The sequence below is a fragment of the Atta colombica genome, unplaced genomic scaffold, assembly GCF_001594045.1.
Source record: "Atta colombica isolate Treedump-2 unplaced genomic scaffold, Acol1.0 scaffold13, whole genome shotgun sequence".
Taxonomy (NCBI): domain Eukaryota; kingdom Metazoa; phylum Arthropoda; class Insecta; order Hymenoptera; family Formicidae; genus Atta; species Atta colombica.
In genome coordinates, this window is record NW_017259217.1 from 496,672 (window position 1) to 498,568 (window position 1,897).

Below are 1,897 nucleotides of genomic sequence, written 5' to 3' on the forward strand. Positions count from 1 at the left end.
CAAAGTATGTGTCATTTTATGACTTTCCAATTCTATAAATTTCTCAAATGAGCACCTTGGCAATAATGCCGCGTGACAGTTCCTCTCTCATTCTTTGCAATATAAAACTTACTTTAGTCTAACGTATAAAAATGGAATATACAACATAAAATGTTTCGAGTTTAATGTTTTTATATTTTTCTCTAAGCTAACAAAGTGATGATGTGTATATGCTAATTTTATATTATATAAAAGTTGAAAGATTAAATATTGGAATTTAAATATCAAAATATAAAAAAGTTAGAAAGAGATAATTATACGCGTATTATAGATATCAAGGTTTATGAGATAAATAAAATTTAACATACCGAATATTTTGAATTGTAAAAAGATTTTTTTTTATATTATATTCTAACAAAATATTATATCACGTAACATATTTTAACTTACCGATTTATAATTTGTTAAATATATTTAAAAAGAATATACACCCTTTTCAATTAATTCAGAGATATTTACATACTAGTTACATCTGTTCAAGTTTGAAAGCATTATCAAGCATAGCAATAATGCATGTGAGTATAACTAGAAAAATTTATATTAAACTATACATTTTATGTGTATTTATGTGTCATAGAATGTCAAACAAGCGTCAAATGTACCGTGTTTCGTGATGTTGTCAATATAGTTTTGGCTTGAAAATTATCAAAGAGGGTTTCGTTGCTTAGATAAGCAATCGTTGCTTAGATAAGTAACGCTATTGCTTGTAACACAGGAGAACCAGATCAATACCGTTGGTATGGAAGTATCAATACATGTATGTTATCATCAGAAATGTAGATGTGTATGAGTAGCATTATCATATTTATTTTACTCTTCCCGAATCTGCAAAACCTCGTTAAGATTACGGAAAAGATTACTTATGCGCGAATTGCGTAATAAAGAAATTAATCAGTTGCAAAGCTAAATTTCAATAATTAATCGATTACGTTCTCAAAATGCTGTGTTATTCGTACTCATATATTGAATGTACCTGTGTCAATCAACATTAGATATATAAGCCGTTAGATATAATTGTACAATTACATCGTTACACAGGGTATTGTCAAAGAAAACACGATATACTTGCAACAGTAATTTTCTTTGAAACAGAATACAAAAATTTTTTTTAATAAATACTATATAAATATTCAAATCAATCTATGTTTATCCTGATAGAAAATTTGATTTTACAAACAATTGATTCGAAAAAATATCGAAACAAGCATCGTCGACATCTATTTATTTTATTTTTTGCAAAAGTAGTTTGTGAATATTCTCTACGATATGTCAAAAGAAAGGATAATTTAAATCACTTTATCCCTGTGTAACGTGTCACTACCGCGTACATAAACGGTGACGACTATATTTCAACGTTGAAACATCGGAAAGGTGTCGGAAAGAAAATCAATATATCCACGCGGTCCTCGTTTTGGCCACGAATCGCCATTGCGAAGCATGTACCGCCCACATATTTTCACTGACAAAAGCTAATAAGAATGGGTGCTTTTCTCTCTTTAAAGCGTCGCCTTTTTGCTCTTAATCGTTCGTCTATATGTGGATATATTAATTCCGATCATAGTGTGCAAGGGGCATGCTAGGAGGTTGCGGGGGTCCAATATGTTTATTTTTTTGCACACATATATACATATACACGTGCGCGCGCATGAAACGAACACACATACTTAGCAAATTGTCCCTGATAATTTGCTGAACTGAATTCTTGTTCGCATATTCCTGGAATAAAGAAAGAATTAATACTTCACGTTGCCTATTTAGATGTATAGAGGGATCAACAGTGTACTATATATATCAGAGACGAGTGACAATCAAATGTATGTGAATTGTCGTGATATATGTACACATATATATATATATA